General features: G+C 34.1%; 3 long non-coding RNA genes across 3 annotated transcripts; 1 reads left to right on the forward strand and 2 right to left on the reverse strand.

Annotated features, from left to right (window-relative positions):
- The first annotated feature begins 3,266 nt into the window (after positions 1-3,266).
- On the forward strand, positions 3,267-24,983 carry LOC125671088 (uncharacterized). The gene is made up of 2 exons (XR_008802466.1): positions 3,267-3,531; positions 24,661-24,983. It is a non-coding gene; the product is annotated as an uncharacterized LOC125671088 (long non-coding RNA).
- On the reverse strand, positions 17,946-19,665 carry LOC130054183 (uncharacterized). The gene is made up of 2 exons (XR_008802465.1): positions 19,410-19,665; positions 17,946-19,305 (listed from the first exon to the last, which is right to left on the reverse strand). It is a non-coding gene; the product is annotated as an uncharacterized LOC130054183 (long non-coding RNA).
- Positions 24,891-27,596, reverse strand: LOC125671051 (uncharacterized). The gene is made up of 4 exons (XR_007368473.2): positions 27,150-27,596; positions 26,422-26,561; positions 26,132-26,242; positions 24,891-25,934 (listed from the first exon to the last, which is right to left on the reverse strand). It is a non-coding gene; the product is annotated as an uncharacterized LOC125671051 (long non-coding RNA).
- Between the last annotated feature and the right edge of the window lies 1 nt (position 27,597).

Here is a 27,597-nt window from a genome sequence, read left to right on the forward strand (position 1 = left end):
AATCCGAAAGTACAAAGAAGAAACAAAATGTTGAATTGGAAAGATTTTATTAGTGCTAGTATTACACATGTCAAGGATATTTCATATGAAGTAATTCCGGGATTTTTACCAATATCATGTATTGTGGAGATTTTTCAAGAACAAAATTCAGAGGTAAATGTCTCACTGATTACAAAAAATTATAAGGATTTGTTATTATCTATTCCAGAAGAATGGAAAAATTATGTTCATGAAAATGAGTTCAAAAGAACATACTTTCAGCCAAATTGTGATATTTCATATAGAGATCAAAGGATAGTGTTCCAATCCGGTACAGTACAAATATTTTATAATTTGTTAGTTCAAAAAATGTTTCAAGAACCGGTGTCAAATATTTATTGGCGAGATAAACTTGATAAGAATGATAAATCATCCATTGAAAAGCGATGGGAAACGGTATGGGTGTTATACAAAACACCAGATATTACTGAACTGGATTTCAAAATTTTTCACAATATTATATTTACATATGAGAAACTTTTTAAGATGGGGAAGTCTGATTCTAAAATATGTCCAATTTGTATGCTAGAATGCGAGGATATAATGCATTTATTTATTAGATGTAAAGAATTGGCTGAATTTAAGAACAATTTTGTTATTTATCATCTTGAATCGTTATTGAAAGATTGTGAAAGTGATGTTTTTAACAGATTAAACTTTGAAGAAATATTCATGACAGCATTACATAAGGGTATCAAAAACGTGAATGTATTTTTTGTAAATTATTTTATATCAGTATGCAGATTTTGTATTTATAGAAGAAGACAGATTTTTTTGCAAAGTGAAAAAAAAATAGATATTGAAAGGCTTTGTAGATATACATTGAGACATTACATTTCATATAACCATTATCAATTGACTGTTTTAGAAAAGAAAATGAACCTGTTTAAAAAGTTTTTCTTACATAGAAATCCTCTATTGAAAGAAACAGAGGGAATATTATTGTTCATATTTTAGATACAAAGTGTTTTAAATGTGATTGTAACTGATGATTAGTCTGTGATATCTGTTTAAATGTTAATCAATAAAAGAGAAAAAAAAAAAAAGGTGCTCGGTAATCTTACACTTAAACCATACATTCCGAGTTCAATATTTTCCCAATCTATTTTTTTTTTTTTTTTTTTTTGCTTTTTCATTTTTTGGGGTCGTTTTCTTGAGAGGGTGTGTGTGTGTGTGTGTTATAAATGTGATACATATATTATAACAAATATTAGTCATTTTCATCATAACTTCCAATATTTGCAAGTTAAAGACCAAAAAAAAAAAAAAAAAAAAACCACCGTACAGTTTCTCCACGGATCACTGAATGTGGGCGGAGCTTATCCATGGTCAATGTAATTTACCTGGCCAAGAGATTGACTGTTGTGTATATTTTTATGATATACACAGGAAACTTCTCAGGTTATCAAAAATTATGCTTAGTGCCTTGATTTGTGCATTTTTTTGTTCGTGTATTTCTTTGAGTGTCATGGGATATAGCAATTAACACCTTGGTAGACCCTGGCCACTCCAGGTAAATAACATCTGTTTAGATTAGGCTCCGCCTACATTTTCACTGACCGTACGGTCATGAGATGGGTCTTTAAAGAAAGAGAATTTATTCCGAGATCACTGTAGTTCCGTTTGTTTACACCAACATGTTCCTGTGTGCACAGGATTTTTAAACCGTAATATGGCTGACGAAAAACTAAACAAATACTACAAGAGAAGGGGACAAATGCACAACATGTAATAAGTAAAATATTTCAAGGGAGGAAAAGAACTGTTATATAGTATGACTTCTCAAAAGTAAATATAAAAACTCATGTAGCAACTGTCATATGATATTTAGGCAAAACTAAACACTCGAATTATCAACCAAAGGCAACAGAACTGATGAAATCTATTAAAGGTGCTGCAGTTATGTCAGAAAAAGACAGCGAGTCAAGTAATGCCATATGTAAAAGGGTTGTTGTGTAATATGAAAATATTGCCAAGTGGAGGGTGTCTATTGTTTCTTAATGTCAAAGGTCAAGGTCGTAGTAGCAGGGTGCAGACCGATTCGTTGGGACAAGGACCATTAAACTTGATACACATACATCTTATGCCAAGTGAAAATATTACATAGAGAGTACATCATTCGTCTTGTTTTTACGATGTAAAGAAAGTATGTCACACCCTGATGATTGCTGATACTACTTGTTCTACACTTGGCATAAAGTGTATATGTACAAAGTTTGACGGTCCTAGCCCCAACAGTTCAATTTAAACTATATTTTATTCACAAAGTGAATGGGATCGGGCAGCAGGCATTGCGTTAGTTGCACATGTATGTTGCACATGGTTTGGTTTGTATACTGCCTACAAGGTTTTCCTACTAAGTAATAATGTGACCTTGACCTTTGACCTTGAAAAATAATAGGCATCATCCTCTCATCATGGTGATCAAATGTACCGAGTTTCAATATCCTGGTGCTTACGGTTCGGTTTGTATCTTACTATAAGGTTTTCCAACTAAGTGATACTGCGACCTTGACCTTTGACCTATAAACTTGTAAAACCGAATAGGCCTTCGTAAAACTCCATTAGGGCACTCTGTGTGGGATCTCCCAGTGAGATGCTCTCTCTCCGATTTCTCGACGAAGCAAATAAATACGACAGCCGATTAGTATCAGACCAGAAAAAATATTCTCCTAATTATGGTGATATTACGAGAAAATATCTCGAAATTACGGTCTCGAAATTTCAAGATAATTATTTCAAGATTACCAGAACAAACTGTAGGTTTGTATATCTTATTAGAGTTATCTCTCTTGTACTGTTCATACGTAGCGCAAAGGGGTGGGGGTAATTTTGATTGTTGCATATTGGCGCAATCTAGAAATTTCTAAAATTAATGGTTGGCCAAGTCCAGAGTAAAAAAAATTACACACTATGTTGACAAAAATTAATGTTTGTGAAATGTAATAGGGGAAAATTAATGTTTGTGTAAATCAACTTAACTAAAAGTATATAAAAAAGTTATCAAGCACATGGCAAGAGAGAAAGAGAGAGAAGGGGGCTGCACTTTTTCCCGACAATATACTTTTTCTGTTATCATTACATGCTAAGTTGGTTATTTAAAAAGCAATTTTGCATAGATGAAATCCCGCGCAATGCGGGAAATCACAATTAAATAATATTGCATAGAAGAAGGACTTTTTAAATGCGTGTTTGAATTGTTGCGCACATGAATTGAATTACAATAAAGCACGGATTACATTATCTATTATTCTATAGATAAGGTTAGGCTTAAAAGTATTTGCTTCAGATTCCTGTTAATAAAACTGGCATTCCGGTTATTCTATGTACCCATACAACCCGTACACAAAATAACTGAATTGACATCTTATTAACCGGTCTTATAGAGTAGTATTTCCTCCCTCCCGAAAAACTTACTAGTCCACCATGCATCCGTACTGCCATGCATTTCTGTAAAGCTTCGTTTCAGAGATCGGTGTCAACAATGTACAGGTATATGAGATTTTGGAATCACATTTCTTATCAATATGTTTTTTAACTGTTTTGGGCCATTGAAATTGTCAATGTCTGATTTCAGCCGCTGATTACGGCATATTCTAATATTTTACCTGTGTGAAAATCGTTCAAATTGGATTGATGAAAGAATGGGAGAGAAAAGAAAAGAGAGAAAGAAAAAAGAAAAATGCATTAAATTGTCAGAAAGGATTCCTTTCTGTTTCCATTAATGTTTATCCTGTTACCATCTTATGCTAATGGTTTATTTTGCTAAGATATTTTTTTTATTCTATAAAATATGTTCAAAATGTCATGGTTATTCACAAAACATTGTGTAAAAGCACATAAAATTTGCTGGAGTAATAGTACTATCATTCATTCGTCCCTTATGTTACCAAATATGCCCCTCATGTTATCAATGGATATTACAATGGCAATGGCATTCATTTTTGGAGTTACTGTCCTAACACAGGAAGTAGGGAGCGTGCTTCCCGATGGAGCCCTAAGGCTCAGATAAAGTAGTATTAACAAATAGTAATTGTAAAGCTTACGGTAACAAAATCTTTATTATGGGCTGAGTTTTAAGAGGTTGGGTCATATCTATTATAATAACAAGGTTTAGTTTCTTCGATTTTACGGAGAACACTTTTTGCAATTGGTTGTCGTCCGTCGCCGTGCTACGTGCGTCATGCGTTAACAATTGAACATTTTCAACTTCTTCTTCATAACTACCATTCCAATTCTTTTCCAAATTTGGTATGAAATATTTATGGGACAAGTGAGACATAAATTGTAAATTTCAGGACTCCTGTACCCCCGGGGCCCTAGGGGTTGGGCAAAACTGTCCAAAATCGACCAATTTTCAAAAATCTTCTCTAGAACCGCATATGTGTAAGAAAAACTAAATGCATAGTGATGTAGAGCAGGAAGGCCTCTACCGAAATTGTAAATTTGATGATCCCTAGGGTAGGGGTTTTGGTAATCAGGGTGGGGCCAAAATGGTCAGTTATTAAATGTGTGAAGAATAGAAATTTTCATTTTCTTCTTGATAACTGCCATTCCAATTGTTTTTAGTATGAAGCATTTTTGGAACAAGGGGACATAAATTGTAAATTTAAGGATTTCTGCACCCCTGGGGCCTTAGGGCGGGGCAAAAACTGTCCAAAATTGACCAATTTTCTTCTTCTCTAGAACTGCACATGTTTAAGAAAAACTAACTGCATAATGGTGTAGAGAAGAAATTTACAAATTGTAAATTTCATGATCACCGGGGTCACCGGGATTCCAAACCACAGGTTGGGGCCAAACTTAGTATATGGATTCTATGTGTAAATTTGCTGCTGCTGTATAAAATCTTAATGCATACTTATGAATAGCAGAAAAGGGTGTACAAAAATGGTGAATTTCACAACCCAGGATTTGACTCTAGGATGGGTCCAAATTAGTCATATCTTTCAATGTTTTAATGTTAATACAGCGTTCTATTATGTTATTTAAAGCTTCTTATCAGTGTATGCACTTTTGAGGGCAGTGAAGTTTTAAGAACTCATCTTGTTTTATACTGTGGGTGAAAATTAGAATTTAGCTTAGATATTCAGAACAGGGATTTTTTCTAGATTCCATAGCCCTTGGGAGTAGTGATACTTTTTCACTAGTACTCAGGTGACCGATAAGGCCTGTGGGCCTCTTATTAGAATACATATTTCGTTAAATTGACGGGGTGGGGAGTGAGATGTAGACATATATCCAGTATTTGATGTTTAATTCTGTCCAAGTTATGATACACTTAATACCAAAACTTGCATGAGTAATCTGTAAAAAGAATAATAATAAATTTATTTATTAATAAATGAAAAGAAATTCCAGACACCTGGAAACAAAAGCACGATCAAACCATATAATATAGATATAATTTGGTATGTAACATTGTTTTCATAAAAGGGGGAGGCAGTGTGAAGTTGACTTCACAATTGTCTGAAAATTCTTGACAAGCAAAAACAAACAAATATACATGTAACAAAACACAAATGCTGCAGATCTATATCTATATTAATAACTAAATCGTGGGAGAGGAAGGGGTGTGATGGAAGGGGGAGAGGTTGACCCTGAATTCAATTCATAGGTTCCTTAAATTTCATAATTCCACTAAAATTCAATACTACTACTAGTATATAAAAAGGGGGCAATTTATAGATCAAACTTTTCTGTACTTTAAATTAACAAATTTTGCCAATAAACTCAGAAACGCTTGCTCCAGAATTACTGCTTGCGCCTTTAATATTGATTCATATGTGAGGTGAAGTCCGTAAGCTATAATAGCATCTTACTTGAATTGTAAATATTGTCAAATTAATGAAAAATCTACTTTTGTTATGGATAAACTACCCTGAAATAGCAAAAATGAGAGTATAGTGGCAGACACGCTTCGAAACCAAATCGCGGATCGATACGATATGTAGGAAATCCGTTGTTTATTGATGCTTGCTTTTGATCTTACAGAAGAAATAAAGAAGGTGTTGCACGTCTCATGTTAATTTCCCTAAAGGTGTTGCATGAAAGATCGATAGAATTAAGTTGTTCAAATATATGATAAAACCAATTGGAACTTATGTCTTGATTCAAATATGTTTGAAAATAAGTTTTTTAAAGACGTGTATTGACAAACTAATTTGAGTTTAAATCAAGCAATAAGCGATTTATATGAATTTTAGCGTTAAGTTGGAGGGGTATCCCCGAATTTCAGAAAAACTACCTCCATGAAACAAAATAAATTTAGCAGGAATATATTCTTGGAGTTTCCACTAAAAAAAATATCGCTTTTTAAATTTTGCTTCACGGGGGCATTTTTTTGTTGTTGTAAAATTCAAAAAATCGAAACGAGTTCTCTGATAGTATTTTCAAATTCATCTGTACGTTAATTTTCCTTATAAATGCGTGGTTCAGTGGGTAAGGTCGTCAAATTTAATATGCAAAGATGGTTTCTTTTTTAAAACGACGGGGTTCGAATCCCTCACGAACACAATTTTTTTTCATATCACGTTTTCCATCTAGATTTTTTTGTTAATTGAAACACACTTCTAGTTTTTATGAATATTTCAGGTCAAATCTCTGTTTATTACAATGTGCCGAGTTTGAATTAAGCTTCCAACTTGGACATTGTTTAGGTTGTAAATGGGATTCCCTGTAAACACACCGAATACAGCATGCAGTACCTTTGTTTTAATAGTCAAGGTGGAGTAAAATTTAAATTCTACAACTCTGTTGATTGCCTACCCCTGATTTCAAATTGCCGTTACTAAGAAATCAACTCGCTCTCTCGCTCGACACGATTCTTTACACCTCATTAGGACAAAGTGGGATTTTTCAATTAAATTAGATGTTTTTGAGATACAGAAAACCTTTTCCTCCAACTGTTCTCGGGTCATTTGTGGATTAATAGATGTAAACATGCTATCGATATAATCGTAACTATTCCAGGCGATGCAACTCCCTGCTGTACTGTCAGTAATTTGATTTATACGTATTCGTTTACAAATTTCTCCATATATGAATTTATTTTGAATATGACAGATGGACAACGTCATCATATTTTATTCCTATACGAAGAATATTTTGGAAAAGTCTTCCTTTTCAGTATGCACTCCTAAAATGTATTTAGCTCGCTCAAGTGAGCTTTTCTGATCACCTCTTGTCCATCATCTGTCTGTCTATAACCTCTCCACATTTTGGACTTCTTCTCCAGAACCACTGTGCCAATTTCAAGCAAACTTGGCACAAAGCTATCTGGGATAAAGGGGATCCAAGGTTGTTTAAATGAAGGACAAACCCTTCTAAAAGTAGAGGTAATAGTGAAATAGTAAAAATGCATTGACAACTTTTTAAAATCTTTGTCCCCAAAACCGCTGGGCCATTTTCAACCAAACTTGACACAAAGTATTCTTAGATTAAATTTGTTTAAATGAAGGGTCATAGCGCCTCTACAAGGGGAGATAATAATTACATACGGAATTTTTAGTTGTTACCTTTCATGTTTTCTGAATCAAAGTACTGGTATAATGATAGTTTTGCTCAAACTTGTTTATTACTAGTAACTGCAGCTTAGGTGAGCGATGTGTCCCGTGAACGTATAAACATTTTCAAAAATTGTGTGATAAAATCACTCAAGTGATAAAATTGCAGTCCTGAACTTGTATTCATGAGTGTTTCTCACTGATGTGTGGATTTTATTTTGTTATTAATATTTTTGTACAAAAAGGAAAAAGCGATTATTCTTGAATGTTTCAAACTTATTTCTAGAATGCAACTGGCAATCATATAAATATTCATCTAAAGGTGAATATAAGAGATTTATCAACATCTCTGATTTATCGCCTCCTAAAATGTTAAGACGTGTACCTTGCTACTTGAGGAGCCGTTTTCGGAATATAAATTACGTAACTCTTCTCCGATACAGTTTAAAGTTTCTGTTCTGGTCTTCAAATTCAGTACACACTCGCACCAACTGACCTTCACTTTGTAACAACATACATGTAACTTGTGCTCCCAATTTCTACAAAGTGGTAGATTTACAAAAATTTTAATAATATAAAACAATTGAACTTTCAATTATAAATAACGAAATATTGTATTTCCTAATTTTAAATTGAATTATAAAATTATGCTTCATATACAGCATAACGCCGTACTCCCACTTTATTCCTAACAACGTGCATATCACAATTCAAAAGTAACGATAATGATAAAATTGCTTTATTAAAATAAAGTATTGCGATTTCTATTTTAAATCGATTATTTAAATTGATTTTTTTTCTTTTCGAAATGCACCTGTGACAGTAGGCCTAGTTTTCAACGATGTACACATAACGTACCATAATTTGTCTAATACAAAAATAAATAATTGCACTGTTTATTTTAGAAAAACAACGCTAATTACAGATGTTTAAAGGAATAACATTATCAAATAGTGTGTAGACAGCGACCCATTGTTTACTCCCAATTGCCGCGATTTCATACTCGCTTTCCTTGCTACGCGTACATTTACATCGCTTTTTGTATGCACTGGTGGCTAAAACATATAAGACTTGGGAAATTTGTCAATATCGATTTAAATGTTATCCATGGTAAATAAATTTGGCCCCTAAAACCTGAGTTTTCAAAAATATCTCACACTACCTGCACACTCAGTTAATCAAAGCATGTAACGTCACTGTATCACGGGACTACATAACTAATTAACGAGACTTTTTGAAATCGGGGCTTAGATTTATATCCGTATTGTGGCATAAGAAAGACAAAGTGCACATAATTTTGTATACTTTGGAAACATGCGATGTGATCTTTAAATGAACTCATTATATAGCATCTTATAAATACCATTTATAGTAAACATTTTTAGATTATCTGGGTCACTCAAGTGAACCATTGCTATAGCTCTGCGTCAGTCGTCGTTCGTAGTCCATCGTTCGTCCTGCATTAACAACTTCTCAAAAACTACTGGGCCAATTTGTAACCAATTTGATATATAACATATGTAGGAGAAGGGAACCAGAAATTATAAATTGTATGACCCTCCATCCCAAGGGGCCTTAATATTGGGGTAAAAACTGTAAAATCAAGACAATTCTTTAAAAATCCTCTCTACCCCTAGGCTAACTGAACATAGCCTAGAAGACTAACTGAATATATAGTAATGGTGAGTCGGAAAGGCTCTACCAAAACTGTAAAAATTTCATGACCCCGGGGTAGGGGTTCCTGTGTTGGGGCGTGGCCATATTGGTCGAATAGTGAAAATGCATTATTCTTTTAAAAATATTCTCTATTCCTAGGCAAATGACAGACAATCACAAACTGAGCATATAGTTATGATGGGCAAGGAAGCCTCTATTAAAATTGTAAATTTCATAATTCCTGGGGCAGGGGCTATAGTAATGCCTGGTTGCAAGGGGAGGGGGCTAAAATACTTGTAAAGTTAAAATACCTTTAGTATATACAAATTCAAGATTTTTCTGAATTCTGAAGGAAATTAAACACATATATAGAAAGACCACTAGTTATCTAACAAAATTGTTTATTTTGTAAACCAGGTTGCAGGGTTTCAGGATAGGGGAGGGTAAAATGGTCAAAGACAGTTAATGTTTATGATGCATGATGCTTAAAATCTTATATCTAATTCTTTTTATGTTATATAAAAACTAGATAAATAAAAAGATGAGATGACCAAGATGCTACCTATCAAAGTAATACTTTGGGGAAAGACTTTGCTGGCGGGGGTGTCTGAAATTCCGTCTATTAATCTGCCAAAATACATTGATGTATTGAACACTGAATGCTTTTGTAAAGTGGTTATAATGCAGTTTACCAAATATTTCAATTGTAAAGACTTTGGGGGGATTATGCAAATAGGAGCCTTCAGATGGGTCCATGCGTGAGATCAGGTGACTTGTCAAGGCCTGTGGACTTCTTGTTATCTTCATATATATACTTCTGAAGATTTGAAATGAAAGCGTTAACGCTTAACTAAACGTCTTCGTGTATCTTTATTTTTTTACCTATACTTTTACCGACCAGTGCGAAAAGTAATTATTATTATTATATATATAAAAAGTACAGAAAATTTCACTCTATTTGGATACCCACTTCCGCCCCTACTCAGGGTTGAATTCACGACCTGCGGAACCAAATCTCCTAGCAGCATGTAACCAGCGCGCTAGACCGCTCGACCATCGAAATATTTTAACCCCGGGTAGGGGCGAAAGTGGGTATCCAAATAGAGTGAAATTTTTTGTGCTTTATATTAAATATTTCTTCACTTAGGGCAGTTATGTTCATTTAAGAGTTCATTGCTATTTCCGTGCTTTATATAAAATATTTCGAATGCAATGCGTATGATGTATGATCCTCTTAAATGTACGTTAAATAACTGTATCTTATTTCCATTCTCAATGGCCGTGTAGCGTGTGACAGCGTGGCGAGAATCCCATCGTCATCGAAAGCAAGTTTTTTGACTTGCCTAGATGGTCGAGCGGTCTAGCGCGATGGTTGCATGCTGCTAGGAGATTTGGTTCCGCAGGTCGTGAGTCCAACCCCGGGTAGGGGCGGATTTGGGTATCCAAATAGAGTGAAAATTTCTGTGCTTTATATTACATATTTCTTCACTTAGGGCAGTTATGTTCATTTAAGACTTCATAGCTATTATTTCCGTGCTTTATATATATATAAATATATATATATATATATATGATTTCGTATGTTTTATTCTTTCCCAGTATTACCGTAATATATCTAAAATGTGTCATTATGAATATGTACATGTATCTACATGTACATTCAAACTATCGGCAACATACACTATTCGATACTCAGATCTATGGAATATCAATATTTCTTGTACAAAACCCGACTGACTTTCCATAATCTGTTTTCTACTATGAAAACCAAATACGTGAGGGATAACCCTGCTATTGGGGAAGATCTACTATATAGTACCCCCCCCCCCCCCCCACCCTTTAGGGATAAAGACTGCTTCTGGGGGAGCTACTAGGGGGTAAAGGCTGCTATACAACACGGGAACGCCTTCTAACTTTTTACCGGAATTAGATTGTACGCTTCTTGACAATGTCCAAGAAACAAAGCCACTGTTTACAATATAGCAGTTTTTCTGTTTGACATTCATATAGTGCATTATATTTTCGATTATTGCGTTTGACGAGAAGAAACGACGTGTATTCACAATTTTCCCTTAAATTGTCGCACTGCCATAATTTTTAAAACACATTCGCAATACTAAGTTTCAAATTTTGAATTATGAACGACCATTCATTTTGTTTTTGGTCAACTATTCGGCATGACGTCTTCTCATTACCAGCTCGTTAGAATTGTCGCGCTTTGATGACTCTTGTGCGTCATTGGTAAGAAAATGCACAAGTCTCGCGAGCAAGTGCGAGATTACTGGGACATAAACGAAACGGTCATACCCCCCCCCTTTTTTTTAAGAGTTAAAATACATGGTGTATTTTTAAATAAAATAACCATTGATCAAACTGCATTTTTCAAATATTCTAACACAATCTTATTAAAAATGTTACATGTTTTTAAACTCCACCACACCTATTTTAAAAATTCCAAACAATGATGTTCTCTGTCCTAAATCCATCAATATTTTGAATTAAATGCAGTTTGGAAACGCATTAGTTGTGTTAATTAGTATTATAAACGTCTTTAAAAATGCAGTTTGGCATATATATAACTTGTTCTAAAATATGGAAATTGAGAGGGGGTGGGGGGTGGGTGGGGGGTGTTCGTGTACGATTACCAAGTCCATGCCATATGAACCTGTCCTAATTGTATGATAAAATAGAATGTCTTCATAGTCTGACAGAATAACTTTAAAAACATATTAATCACATTAATTACAAGAAAAGTTCTTGTGTTGGATGTGCATATAAGTTTTTCCCTTCACAGTTCTTGCGATTGATGCTTTATATCGGTCAGATTTGGCAGATTTAGTACCTGCACTCCCTCACATAGTTTAATAAGTTCGTCTGTTTTCTTGTAAGAATAATCAATTCCTAAATTTGACTTTAGAATTTTAATCAGTGTTGTGGTTTGCAGTTGGTTATATAAAATATGTATCCGATACCATAATTTATATTATGTATGCCTAAGTAATGTTTACGTATATTGTCCCGGTAGCACGACTTTACGCGCCTTTAATTTGAAGAGTTCCACTAATGGAAATGATTCGTAAAGTTCAATACGGAGAGATATCATATACAGTATGTTATATAAGGAACATTAAATTTGGAGCTCCAAGTGACTTTCTAATAATCAAGTTTTATTTACTGTATGTATATGATACCAATAAATATAACATAACTAATGAATGCAATTATTAAAAAATTGTTCTTAAATTCACTTGAATTAAAGATATCGTTCATTCAGTTTCTAACAGCTCTGTTATTACACTTATTCGTTTTTCTGTGTTCTACACACTGATGAACATGTAAATGTACCACGCGTACTGGAAGCTCTGTTATATATACTAATTATACACTGCAGCACATTGAGAACAGAAGTTTTTATAAAAAGTACTTCTGTTCGTATTTTGCATAATCTTAGATAACTCTATTATTATTTTTAAGAGAGAGAGAGAGTCGAATCATTCCATGCCATGTCAAAAGATATTTTTTTTTTTTAGAAAACCCTGATGCCTTCAATTTATGCTAATATATCAATCATTATACATTATACTGATTCTTTTATGTTCCATATTCGTACGAGATATAGATACATTGTAATAATACTAATTAAGTTTCTTTGTAAAAATAATACCTTGTAAGTTTCTTTAGCCGCCGTCTTCTTTTTGTTTCTATGGATGAATGATAAAGAAGTCAGATCTGTTTTATTGGTAACTGCGGAACAGAGGGGTTTTAGGAAACACGAATTAAAATTTGACCAATAAACATGCGCGTTCACTGTGTAGGTAGCTGTAACCCGCCCCTTAATTTGGTATGTCCCGAGCTGGAGGATTGTTGTTTTAGGGACCAGTGTCATCCGCAAAGGGCTTCCTAGTAGATCCCGGTCAGGGGGTGTTACCTGTCGACACAACTGACACGTGACGCCTATACCTGTCCTGTAGTTACAACAATTATATATACATATATATAATTATAATTATATATATATATATATATATATATATATATATATATATATATATATAAAATCAAATTACCAAAAAGGAAAAAATATGGTTCTTATTTCTCGTTTTCTTCGTGTGTATATTTTATTTTAAAAATATATAAAAGTTTTTATACACATGATCAGTTGGAAGAAAAGGTTTAATTAAAGACCGAGGTTTTCAACCGGTCGGTTTTCCTCAGGTAAGTTAAGTGCGGGGCGGAGCTAATTTAAGGCAGGTGTGAAGACCCGAGCCCGAGGAAACCCTGCTACTTGTAGTTTGTATGTATTGTATTGTTTATTGGCACACATCTCGTGTTTTCAAAGTATACAGAATTATATGCATTTTGTCTTCCTTATGCTTATAGAAATTAATTGTAATAGTTCGTTCGCTGAAGTATTGCGATAATTAGCCACAATACGGACTTAAATCTAAGCCCCGATTTCAAAAAGCCTAGTTAATCAGATAGGTAGTCACGTGGTACAGTGACGTCATATGCGACCTTCGTCGATCAACTTGTTGTAAAAGTAGTGTTAGATATTTTTAAAAACTCGGGTTTTAGGGGCCTAATTTATTTACCATGGATAACATTTATTTCGATGTTGACAAATTTCCCGAGTCTTATATCTTTTAGCCACCAGTGCATACAGATAGGGACCCAAATGTAGCGAGAAAAGCGAGTATGAAATGTGCATAAATTTGCGAGTAAATAATGTTTACATGGGATCACTGTCTAAACACAATTTGGTAATGCCATTTCTGTAAACAACTGTAATTAGCGTTGTTGCTTTTCTAAAATAAACAGTGCAATTATTATTAAATTTATTTTTGGAGAAGTTAGATAGGCCTAAATTATGATACGATTATGTATCATTGACAACTATTATAGACCTACTGCCACGGGTGCATTTCGAAAATAATAATAATAATAATGATCAAACTTAATTTGAAAATCACAATATTTTTAAATTATTTTATTAAAGCAATTTTATTAGGCCTAATCATTATTTTTTGTTATCAACACATTGTGAGCGTGGCGTGCTGTTGTTGTAAAGCATTATAATTCAATTCAAAGTCGGGAAATATTATATTTTATTATTTATAATTGAAAGTTCAATTATCTTTTATCTTTAAATTTCTCTTTTTTAAAACTACCAGTTGGTAGACACTGCAAGCAAAGTTCTGCCTATATGTTGTTACAAGGTGAAGGTCAGTTGGTGCGAGTGTGTATTGAATTTGAGAGCAGAACGGAAAGCATATGCCGTAGGCCTATATGTAACAGTGCGTAGCTTCGATAGAACCATTTTCTCGCAGTTTATCTACGTCTTTGTCCAAGTGCTTGTTTGAAAAAGTACAGGGACAAATTCTACTGGGGGTTTTTATGGCAAAGTCGTTGTGCCGACAAAATATATTCACGTCTTGTCCCTCATACCTTCCTTCGAAAATTGAAAAAAACACAGTCCAAATCCTCTCTACTGACAGCAAGTACACCCTTAAACGGCACAAAACACCCTAATGCAGTGTTATTTACAAGCTGTTAATGTGATAATTGTTTGTTTGTCAATTAAATCTAATCTGTTTATGAAATGGCTTTCAACTGTTTTCAAATCTTCTCGCTCGAGGTCGCATATGACGTCACAGATAATGGCGCGTAAAATATCGAAGAAAATATGCATATCGCAAGATTTGAATTTCATCGCTTTCATACTCGAAAACTACGCAAACTGTTTAATTTAAAATACATGTAAAGTAGTTTTAGGCATGAAATGAATTAATTTTGCTGAAAAGATTAAAAAGTTTAAAAACATGCGATGTGTCCTTTAAGCCTTACGGCTCATCAGCATAATACATATTCAATTACAAAGTATAAACAAAAAAGATGTATACAGTATGAAAAGTGGAGTGAATATTAGAGGATGGACATACTTGAAGAAGGTTATAAGACAAGTTTACATAAAAAAGAAACCAACAAAAACCAGCATATACATTAGACGATAGTTTGGCTAGATCGTAAGAGTAAAGCACCTTTTAAAAATTTACCCAGATTACAGATTTGTTTTCTATTATGAATTGACATCAATTGTACCAGTTTAAACATAGAAGCATGCGACCAATAATATTTTTTATATATGCAGATCTGAGGTTTTTGTACAAAGGACATATTAAAATAAAATGTAGTTTGTATATACCGTCCCAAATACACAGGATGTTATCTGTGTTACCTGCATTACCTGTACGTTTTTGTAAGATTAAAAAATTCATGGTAGTCATTTTTCTTGTGCAGGTTAATCGAAACGTTGATAATTAAATCTAATGAATCAAACATGTAAAAAATTTAAAAAGCTCGATAAATCTATCTTATATAAATGAGAACGTTAGCCATTGAAAACTTAGGCAGATTATTTTTTATTCTAAGTTTTCTTGTATCCATTTGACTGTCTCCGTCAGATACCCGGTATCCTATGGAGAGCCAAAGAGTTCAATATTCTATCTTTGTAATTATGTATTTGTTGTTACTAAATGTGCCATTGGTTCAATGTAAAATAGAAAAATGTTAATCGTTATCTTGACATTTGTAGTACATAACGGTATATTCGTTATTTGAATGGCGCAAGATGTAAAGGAATATAATGTCTGTGTAGATGCGTAACAAGTGAATGCATTATTTATTCAATGTAAATTTGAAATTAGATCTTCGTCATCCGTATTTGAGCATTTGCACATTGCAGTTGCGAGTTACAGTAAATTTTTTTGGTAATCCGTCCGATGATAGTTCGACATTCGAATTTGCTCATTCGTTTACTGCATTTCAACATTTGTTCGTTGTATTACCATTATGACGACAGAGGGCGCGCGCTACATCGAATCTTTTGGGAAACAGACTATAGAATCATATTGGAGGACCAGTTTATGTGACATTCCCTCGTAGCTATTATTTTCCCGGCCTTTCGAAGTCCGAGGTAAATTATTTTATTGTGTGCAAGGAAGATATTTTGATAAACAAATTCATACCATATTTTTACTATGAGTTTCATTCCTTCTGTTTATCATAAGTAGAGTTTCTTCTCCGACGATGTACTGATTAATAGAAAAATTCGATTATCTAATCGAAATGGCCCCCGATTATAGATAATCTATTAAAATTTTTGATAATCGATTAATCAAAATATAACTTAAAGTAATTTATTCTCGTGCTTTCTTGATTTATTTTCTAACTCATAAGTATTAATTTGATAAATGAATCCAATGATAAAAAATACATCAAAAATGCATTTCAGAAATCACCCCAAATTCTTTACCAATTCATTCTTCATTCAATAATAAACAAATTTAATACTTGAAATTAATCGATAATATTAATCAATTATAGTGCGTCCGAATATACTGATAATCAATCATGATTCCGATGGTTCATCACTACGACTGTTTAAAAGGTTGGACACGATTCCCTAACAGGGCAATTGTTACACTAAAAATGGAATTGTTGCTCTTTTTTAGTGTAATTAACTGTATCATTGGGATTTTCAGTTGTTTCCCCTCTATTCTCGTGTTTGCTTTGAGTAAAAAATTAAGTGCAAGAATACTTCTACATCCTCTAAATATTTAGAGTCTAGGAAGCGTATATTTACATACATGTATATGTACAAGGACTCTATATGTGGCCAACAAGGTTTATAAATAACCTCTAACAGCTAGACTATGAAATAAAAAGATACTGTTTATTTCTCTGCTTTAAACAGACAAAATGAGTGGCTTGACAGAGGACAACTGGAACAATTTTTTTGACAATAGAAAAGTATCTCAAATTAAACTATATCAAAATACCCCCGGTAATGTTGATTAATGATACATTTTTAACAAAAATATAGGAGTTTTGAAATTGGGGTGTCTGAAATTGAGTTAGCTATCTTGTGGAGAGAAAAAGAAGGGGGTGATCAGATACGAAACAAGTGCTTGTGGAAATAATGTAAAATTCAAATCTATAGGCCATGGCTCAGGCTACTGGTTTTATGGCCTGGCCTAGTAAAAATTATGGAAAAATAGCCCGACTGGTCTATTACATAAAAACTTTAGATATGTTACATTCAAGGTTGGCTGTCATTCAATCTAATGAAAACAACTGGTAAATGATAACTGATTCACTTTGTTTACAAATATAAAACCCATAGGCGTCGGAACCCGGGGGGGGGACTAGGGAGGGGCTTAGCCCCCCCTCCACTTTTTTTGCAAAGATAGAATAACCCCCCCCCCAAAAAAAAAAACGTAGAAACTTTTTGTACAAGAGTTCTTGGTCTCGCACAAATAAATATAACGTCCCTGGTGGTATATGGTTACTAAATGGCATACACTGTTTGTTTAAAGTAAACTCATGGAAAAAATCAGTCTAGTCATCTATATTGATGCTTACAACAATGTACTACATCAAGTCTCTGATCAAACTACTTCAGCAGCACATTTTCAACGACTTTTAGCGCCAACTGGTTAATGTTGAGTGTGCTAGACACCAAAGTAGTCCCGAGTATTAAGGTAGCTATTGATAGCTAGCCCCAAAAAAACCGTTCATTGAATTTTTTTCAATTTTATTTATTATAACATTTTAACTTTATCCTAAAACATATTAAAAAATCAACAAAAGTAATCAGGTTAATTTTCGAGGAAAGCGAGATTGAAATCCCCTCTTTTGCAGCCCCAAAAGGCAAAAAATGCCAAAATTGAGCAAATTAACACAGAAGCCAATAAAAATTTTATTGACACCAGAAATATTGTTTGTCATATATAGTTATGTAAATTAAACACAAACAGACAAAAAATCAACATTGATTAGAAATTCAAAATGCATCTAAGAAAAACATTGGGATGATTCGACTTGGCAATTGGCCAAATTTACCCTAAATATGGCGTTTCTCAAATACTATCAGGCATACATTTTCTGACAACAACAAAATTCTGCTCATAAAATTTCTGATTTTATTTCATTTTTACAGTAAGTCAAGTAGTATCTAAAATATTGAATTAAAAAAAATATACCAAATGAGGTTTAATCTGAAACTATGTCAGATTTTGTAACCCTACCCCCTCCCTTCTAGAAATGAATTTTAAGAGATACAGTCAGCAGAGATAAACTATTGACCTTAAATGATTAAGCATTCCCAAATTACCACATTGAGCATTCAAACTCACAATACTAGAAGTTTCTATGAGCCATTTAAGAATGATATATAGTGTGTGCTATTGCAGTTGACCTTTTTGCACTCACAATGATTGCCTAAATATTTAGTTATTTTTTATACAATTTCTTGTTATAACTGGACCAAATCTATTACCTATACATATTTTTTATTGAAATTTATATCACTATACAGTATAATACACCAAATCTGTTTAAATAACCATTTCATATTTTAATAAATAATTAATATCAATGGAAAGAGACCCATGGGCTGCCCATGGATCACTACATGTAAATCCATCTGAGTCATCTTGCCCTCACAGATAGGTGTGTCTTTCATAAGTTTAAGATTTTTAATTGTCGTTTCACAATGAACAAAAAACTCACTATTGGATAACTGAGAATGCATGTACATGTATATTGCATTAACTAATTGTAGTTTTCCCCAGGTGAAGGTCTATGTTCACTGTATGTATAAGGTGGGGGGGGGGGGGGGTTAATTAGTTCCATTATGAAACTTTTCTAAAAATTTGATGTACATTAATGTATCAATGATGTATGTTTCTGATTGAAGTTATAAAATTGATATTCTATCATGTGCACATTTTTTTACTAATATATCTAAGAAAGAATAATCAACATTGAAATTTCCTTTACATCTATGCAATATTATTGTCTTTCAAAAAGCATGTACATGTAATACACGAGTACATGTACTTGTTTTCCCTCAAATTCACAATTTAGTTTAAAGTATGCTGTACAACATCCACTGCTCTGAACTCATATAAATGAATTAATGTTTTTCATCCAAGTCCCAAATTTTGCAGTAGTTCTTTAATCTTCGGAACTTGATCAAACATTTTTAAATTTGTGGAGTTGTGGGGGTCCAGGGGATATGTCATCATCACTGGAAATGGAGTACCTGTTCAAAATATAGATAAATATATTTAAATATAGCAAAAAAGATGAATATCGGATATACTCAGAATTGTCTTTACAAATGTTTATCAAAAGAAAATATAGTACCTCTCTTGCCGTTATACTTGTTGACTCGAAATCCACATCAACCTGCACTGGTCCTATCTAACTTCCCTTGGTCCTCAGACTGATGCCTAGAAAAAAGATCATCATAATTGATATTTGCACAGTTAGGTCTATATTATACCATTGAGTAATTAGATTGCGTCAGACAATGTGAATTTTAAAATTGTGTCGCAACACATATTCAGTGAAAATTTTTATACTGATGTTTCAAAATTATAAATTGCAATATGAGATGACATGTATATATGTTTTCATAAACTGCCATAGACTTATCGTATCTGTTTTATTTACAAAATGTGGGTCAAGAGAAGGGCATACATGTAGTATACATATCTTACTTATACATACAGTGCACACATTTGCCTATGAGAGGGCATATGCAGACTTGTGATTAATTTACATTATTTTTAAAAAGGTTTTGCTAACCTACATGTTTGTGTGAAACACGAAACCTCAGGTTTGATATATTTCTTGGGTCACTGAAATTTCAAAGGAATAGTACATGTATATGTATACATACTATAGTCTAGGGAATTATAATTCAACACATGCCCCCCCCCCCTCCACTTTCTATCCGGTTCCCTCATACCCCAAGATAGTAGGTTTATACAGATATTTGTTTTTCATTACTTTTATACATGTAGTTCAAGGTATGTTATTTTCGTAACGGTTATTTTCATAACGAAAGTTGTGAGAGCCCATGTTTACAAATGTGGTATACATTTACATGGCATCCGTTCGTTTACAATCACATGCACAGGTGGGAGTTATATTTTAAGCACACATGGAATACATGTATACATACAAAATAATACATCTACTGTATGTCGTGTGTTTAAACTTACAGATGTTATTATAAATCGGGTTGTGAAATAGCAGAGGAAATGTGAGTTGAACTTTTGAATACAAATTTGTGGCATTTTTTCACTCACGAAACGAAACTATAATTTCGTTGTCCAAGTTGAATGCATCCACCAACTTCCTCTTCTTGCAAGAAACTTTGTTTAGCCTCTCAATGACTGTATAAACAGTATTTAATCTCGCAGCATGCTGCACTCGGACATTTTAAAGATGTATCAACCAACAACTTTGTTTACGTAGCGCATCTTTGTACATCGATTGGTGGTTGGTTTAACATTTCGATTAGCAAAAAGTTTCACACAGATGAAACATTTGATCTACCATTATTACAGATATTGACGTATACTTATATGGTATGTGCATATTTTCTTTAGGCGAGTCAGTCACAGCAACAAAACACTTTCGGAACCCCTTTTTGTTTTTCGATTTTTCTATGACGGAGTAAGGAATTCCGGAAAATTAATTCACGTGAAAATACACAATTTTTACTGATCACGTGGTTGCTATCCGTCGCTACCTTAACTGGTCCTCCTATATGATTCTATAGTCTGTTTCCCAAAACATACGATGTAGCGCGCGCCCTCTGTCGTCATAATGGTAGAACAATTTACAAATGTTGAATTGCGCAAATGCGAATGTCGAACTAACATCGGACGGATTACCAAAAACAACTCCCAAATGTGCAAATGTTCAACTACGGATGACGAAGATCCAATTTCAAATTTACATTAAATAAATAATGCATTCACTTGTTACGCATCTACACAAACATATATTCCATTTACATCTTACGCAATTCAAATGACGAATATACCGTTATGCACTACAATTTGTCCATTTTGTGAGGGAAAGAACTGATCGAGGCCCGTAGGGCCGAGATCAGTTCATTCTCTCACAGAATGGACAGCTTGAGGCTTATATCCTACTTTTAACATCACATCTTTTTAAGTGGAGGTCTTTTTCTTTCGTTCATACCCTGGACCGGTCCTACTAAACAGAGTACTTTAGAGTGCGCTGGTAAAATTTTATGATTTAATGCAATATAATTTAATTCTTATTGTATCCTTGTCTCTGATTGGTCAAATTCCAATTGAGGAACACAGGTTATTTTTGTATAACCTGGTTTGGTCAGCTGGTTTGGTATGGGGACATACCCCCTTGACAACCAGATGTCGGAACTATTTTTTTCTCTCTCTCTAAACTTCTATGGAATAGAAAGTCAACGTGCACAATAAGATACTTCGGTTTGATACACATGTTGTTTTCTCGTTGTCAATATTAGCATCTAGGCCTACTTGTACGCAAATCACTTTTGTTAAACATCTTTCTCTGTATGTATGGTCGAATAATACTATTGATAGATTAAAACAAATATATTATATTCGAATTAATGATTTTTCAAGTAAGCATTACCCTGTTCATTTTGAAATACATTCAACAAAGCAAGCAAAAATTCATACGTCACATTTTATCACATGACGTCAGACACATTGACATGTGGATGCTATTTGTTACTTGCTTACATATTTTCTTGTGTCGGATTTACTATTAGCGACAACTTTGCATACAAGGGTAAGTTTTCATTTAGTAGAAGTTTTCACAGAGTTGAAAGCCGTAAATTATTGCATTTTCTGATATTTGAAGATTTATTTTGGGTAGGCCTAAACAATGCAATTTCCCGTATTTTCTCAATCTGTCGGAGATGAGCGACTTCAAAGTCGATCTCTATCTCTAAAGGGCAGCGAAATACGCATTACATGGATAGTCTACACATATTTTCTATCATGATAAACTTCACTTTCGATACAATATTTTGATAAATGGCTAGGCTCCGTAGAACTAAGATTAAAGATGGCGACCTTTGGCTTCGCAGCTAAATCTAGACGCTTCGTGTCGCTGTTGCTAAGTAAATCATTGCGCGGCTTGGTTGACTTGTATTTTTCCGAGTGTATGTACATTTTGATAAACGAAGGTTAGCATCTTTGTCTCTTGCATTAAATTATAAGGAATGACTTTAATTCTGGGGCAAGTTATACGAGTATAACCTGGTTTGGGTCAGTTTACGCTTTTTTATAATCCGCTTCGCGGATTATAAAGCGTAAACTGACCCAAACCGGGATATACTCGTATAACTTGCCCCAGAATTAAAGTCATTCCTTAAATAGAAAAACTTAGAAAGGATATATAGAGGATATCTACATGTATATTGCGTGTTTTGATATTTAGTTTATCCAACTCGTTGATATGGTATATTTATTCGCAAGGCTTGCCGAGCGAATAAATACACCATATCAACGAGTTAGAAAAACCAAAATATCAAAATACTCAATTATAGATGTCCTATTTATCTCATATGTCTTCTTTTCGCTTAATTTTGAGATGATCCCCAGTATGGTAGAAATAGCTGATTGAATTTGGTTTGAATCCGTGGCTCAGGCGTCGTACTTATTATTCTTCCTTACGCGGGAAAAAACAGTGTGCTTATAATCGATTCATGTATATTACAAAAGGGCATTTTTATAAACGAAACCATGGATGAAAATTGTTTTAGAAGGCATTATAGTTTATAATTAATAATGGTTTTGCCATTCCAACAAAATAACAACTATTGACCGAGTATTTATTTTTTGATGTAGGCCTGACCTTCTGATAAAAGTTTGATGTCGCCGTGTTTTTTTAAATAAGCATGTATAACAACGATCAATGAAAGTACTATTTTAATGCAGCGTTATTAGAATGTTGAACAATTTACATGGAAAGTAGAAGTTTTTGTGGTTTTGGATTTTATTCACGTGGTTTCTTTGGATCTGAGGGCGAGAAGAATTCTTGAGACACTTTAGTAAGTAAAGATATTGAGATTTATTGCATTCAATATGGCTCCAGAAAAAAGAGACGGTTGATTCCTTGCGATGATAATAGTGTGGACAGCTCGTTGTTTTCTGATCGTAATTTTTGAGTAGTTATTGGTCGAGTTGACATTTTCATGGCCGGTGTTATAAAGCCAGACTCCCCCCCCCCCCCCCCCCCCCCCCCCCCCCCATAGTGAGACTTCCCCCAGGAAGTCTGGCTCTAGAGTGAGCCTTCCCCCCGATAGTCTCGCTCAAGAGTGAGCCTTTCCCCCAGCAGACTTGCTCTAGAATAAACCTTACCCCAAGGGGAAAGACTCACTGTAGAGCCATAACACCCTCTTGAAGTCTCGCTCTAGAGGAATACCCCCACTTTCATCCCCTCCTGCGCAAACTATGAAATAAATTTTAGTTTATGGACTGGGAATTTTCTCTCTCTCTCTCTCTCTCTCTCTCTCTCTATATATATATATATATATATATATATATATATACCACTCACTCAGTTGGTGAGTTAAAATGACTTATTGATTCCAATGTATTTTATTCACCGTTTTCTTCTCTGCGTTTAATGAACGACTTAAGCAAAATCATTAATGCACTGCTGAAAAAGGTCTTGGTATCTAAACAATCTCCATAAAGTTATAGTAGTTTACAGAATAAATGAAGGGGAAAGTCCTGCTATGGGGGGAAATCTGACTTTACAACTAGTGATAGAGTAGGTCTTCCCATGGGGAAGTCTGGCTCTAAAGTGAGACTTCCCCGGGGGTTCTCCTGCTCTATAGTGAGCCTTCCCCCACTCTAGAGCCAGGCTTCCGGGGGAAGTCTCATTATGGGGAAGGCTCACTCTACAACACCGGTAACTTGCATTATGTCAGTGGGGGCAATATCATTTTAATTTTGCTGTAAAATAAATTCCAAATATATACAGAATAACTAGTTATACGCTTTTTTATTTCATGCATCGATATGCATAAACACAGAAAATAGGTCATCCAAGCGGGGACAGTGTCAAAAGTAGTTCGGACCGGAAGGGCTATATCAAACGGGCGTGTGATAAAGTTAATGCATGATCTTACTTACAGTATACACCACATGTATGAGATAAAAGGTTATTCAGAGAGATTGTTTTTTCGCTGATTCCAGTACAATTTCCATGTAATATACAGACCCTGAAACGTGCTAATTACTACACCTCCAAAACGTTTCGTTTCGTGCAAACCGTTCACCGTTCCGTGTAGAGCGTTCAGCGTTCCGTGCAGACCGTTCAGCGTTCCGTGCAAATCGTTTCGTACAAGAATCGTTCCGTGCATGATGAAGCCACGCCCATAAAAATGTTATGTGTGCTCGGCAGAACAGGGTTGACTCGGTCAACAACAGCAGAAATTAAACAACGTGGTATCTGTCATTTTAGGAACTACTTTATTATTGTGTATTCATGCGCATCAATCGGATTCACCACTAATCCGAGCACTTGTAAATCATGTATATTTTATCAATACATGTAATGACAATTGCCATTTTAGAATGTGATGCAAGAGATGGTTCGCTGCACATTAAAACAAAATATGAATATTGGCATCAGATTCAAGGACAACAACACCTGAAAGACACCCAATGCTGTGATTTGCTAGTGTGGATTCCCAGTGACACTCAAATACATTGACAAAGATGTATTATGGTCAACTTTTTAAGCGTGATAGAGTTTAATTATAATAATAAAGTATTTTTGCAGTCTGAATCACACACACATAACCACATGTACATATACTTTATTATGATATCAGTGGTGCATCTGTCAAAGTTATGTAATTACATGTATATTTATTGAATAAACATTATAGACAGAGTTTTTCTTATTTTAGATGAACCAAAATTTGTATAGACACAGTGTCCAGCTTTACAAAAATCATTGAATTACATGCATTTACTAAAAACAATGGATTTTACTTCTTTTTTAATAATGCAGATTTGAAAACCTTCAGAAGGAGAGCAAAAGGCTTTATGTTTGATTGTATATTGTTTAACGTCCCTCTCGAGAATATTTCATTCTGATGGACACGTTCCAAAAGGCTTCATATGAATATAAAAGGCTTTATATTTATATAAATATGTAGAAAAGTTATATTGCATATATATATGGTATTCATTACTTTTAAATTTAAAAATTCAATGTGGCAGGTATGAGCATATATATACATGCAATTAATCTAATAAATTTGTAGGATTTATCTGCAATCTCCTTCAAAAGGGGAACCTACAAAACCACATGGGCCACACAAAGCTGAAATGTTTTGTCAGATCAATATCTATACTATGATAGAATATGGCTGAGGAATTTTTAAAAAAAATTATTCTCTCATTTTCCCATTCAACATGGATTCTGCATCTGGAAATTTTATAGCAAAGTTGTGATCCTCTTTTGAGAAGTGGGATTTATTTGTAAGAAAGAATGGGATATCAAGTGTCATGTTATTTGGAAGTTTGTCAAATATACAAAATCCTTTGTCCGCCAGGAATATATCACCAACTTGCAACTTCTCTCAAATGCTACAATGGTTCACAATTGCCAAATCAGATTTGTATATCCAGCATACAGATTGGAAATGAGCTGCATTAGGTGTAATACACATTAAAGTCTTTCCTTTGTGGCGACTCTTGTAATTACTGTAAGCGAAAGACTGACTATTCATATCAATTTGGTCATATTAGGTCTTTTCTGTTGCATCCATTGCAATCTTCAATTCTTCTGGCTTTGATATTTCAGTTGAATGGACACTCCCAACAGTGTTCATGATCCCTTCAAACAAAATTTCATGAATATATATAAAAAAAAAAATATCCACAGAAAATGGTGTATACAGCAACATTTATACCCCCCAAAAATTACTAGGTAATTGAATATTGTGAAATCTGCGCTAACCTGTGAAATTGATAACTAGTCAGTGTATAGAAAGTGCATTGTTCATTTTTCCTTAAAGAACCGCTAAAACATACCTTTCCAGGGTCTTTCAATTATGATGTTCCCAATTGTCATGGATGGTTTCCTTTAATTAAGCAGGTATATTTCTCACTGCAAGTTTACAACATCCTAGTCTTCAAGGGAAGCTGTAAGAACAAAAACAATACCATTATAAAATTTGGTGTGCATATAAATTTAGATAACACTGAAATGAGAATGAAGAAAATACAGAAAACCACCTGACACTAAACTTAACAACCACTGTAACTTCCTGGTTTGATGTACTAATATCTGGTATTGACAATACTTGTATCGTACACTGTACCTTTTTAAATGTTGAGGGTTTGATGCTGTATCATTGTTGTCTGGTACAGATATAATATATTGGTAGCAGTATCAACTTCGGTTTCTACATGTACGTTTGAAGCAAATGCTTCTGCTTCAGCAGGTTTCGTAACTTTGTATCTATGAAAAAAAGTAATATACCATAAATTGCTGTTTTTATTGACTTAAAATGGCTCACTACACAACAAATTTAAGTTGTAGTTTCTGAAATAAGCACAGGATATGAGTGTTAAAATCATTCTTATCAAGGCTATGTGTCACTTTTATATAATTATACAATAAAGATATATGCCAGTTCTCTTGAAACACAATACAATATTTAAGCATGCAGGAGCCTATATAAAGGCAAGTAGTATCAAGGGTGTCCTGTCAGCCTTTTCCTAGCAAGGTTATTTTTTCTATATTGATACAATAAATTGGTGTCCCTTCCACTTTTCAGGCAGAAGGGAATTGTGTAGTAAAAGATGTTAATAACTGTTGAAATCAATAACGAAGAAAAACTTTACCCCCCCCCCCCCTTATGAAATTTTAGTACATGTAATTTCTTTTCCCATTATTTTATTTTTATCAGTTCGTCTGTCAAAATCTTTTATAGGCCTACTCCCCCTCTGAAATATCTAAACAACACGTCCAGTATATTCTGTCATTTTATACACACGTTTGTTAATTTGACATGATTATTCGTTGAATTATGATAATATTACGTACCTACATCTTTGTATCCACCGCTTCCTTACTGTAGCATCGACTAGGAACTTAAATAAACTACATGGCAGAGTTTTCCCAGTCTCATGTATGCAGCCGATCGCTTAACAATACATCAAATTACATATTAGCACCGACTCTCTATTACGACTGTATATTCCACACGTTGTTGTACCCGGAAGTAGTAAAACCGAAAGTGAAACCAAACGAGACTTACAGACCCTATTCGTAGTTGACGTAATGAGGCCTCGACGGGGAGTTTGTACCTTAGATGTGTACAATATCTTAGATGCATTTGAAAGTTCACGTTTCATAGTGTAACGTACGACTGTGACGTCAAAGTTACGTTTATGTATACGTAACAACCAACTCTGATGGCGTCGATCCACATACGAGGTTCATTTGCGGTTACGGAAATAGCCGAGTAGTTACGATTGCATGCGCATGTCAA

This window comes from Ostrea edulis, chromosome 4 (genome assembly GCF_947568905.1).
Source record: "Ostrea edulis chromosome 4, xbOstEdul1.1, whole genome shotgun sequence".
Lineage (NCBI taxonomy): Eukaryota > Metazoa > Mollusca > Bivalvia > Ostreida > Ostreidae > Ostrea > Ostrea edulis.